Below are 352 nucleotides of genomic sequence, written 5' to 3'. Positions count from 1 at the left end.
AATACGAAGCACCCTACAGTTGGTGTCTTCCGACCTTTCAAGAAGAAGTTATTTTGCCAGTACCATGGCCCATCAACAATGCTGTTACGCATTCGGTCATGTCCGTTGAGTGGGTTTGCACGATCGTAACGGGTTCAAAACTGCAGAGGGAGCCGACTTCCTTTCTTCGAGCCAACGACAAAGTGTCAGGTGAAACTCTGTGTTTGTGTCATTGCTTGGTTTTCCACAAGGCGAAAGAAGGTTGCACCGTACCCGGCGGCACTGCAATGCCGGGACGATGCGTGGAGCGAACGGAGCAAGCCCCTTTTTCAGCTCCCAGCTCTAAAAATCACTTTAATATGTTTGTCCTCGT

At 49.7% G+C, this 352-nt stretch overlaps 1 pseudogene; it reads right to left on the bottom strand.

The window, feature by feature from the left end:
- Positions 1–236: 236 nt before the first annotated feature.
- Positions 237–352, bottom strand: LOC111662104 (U2 spliceosomal RNA; annotated as a pseudogene; the record flags this gene model as incomplete).

Source organism: Seriola lalandi, unplaced genomic scaffold (genome assembly GCF_002814215.2).
Source record: "Seriola lalandi dorsalis isolate HSWRI2012SDOR001 ecotype SW California unplaced genomic scaffold, Sedor1 jcf7180001999965, whole genome shotgun sequence".
Lineage (NCBI taxonomy): Eukaryota > Metazoa > Chordata > Actinopteri > Carangiformes > Carangidae > Seriola > Seriola lalandi.
This window is presented reverse-complemented; position numbering and strand designations above follow the sequence as displayed.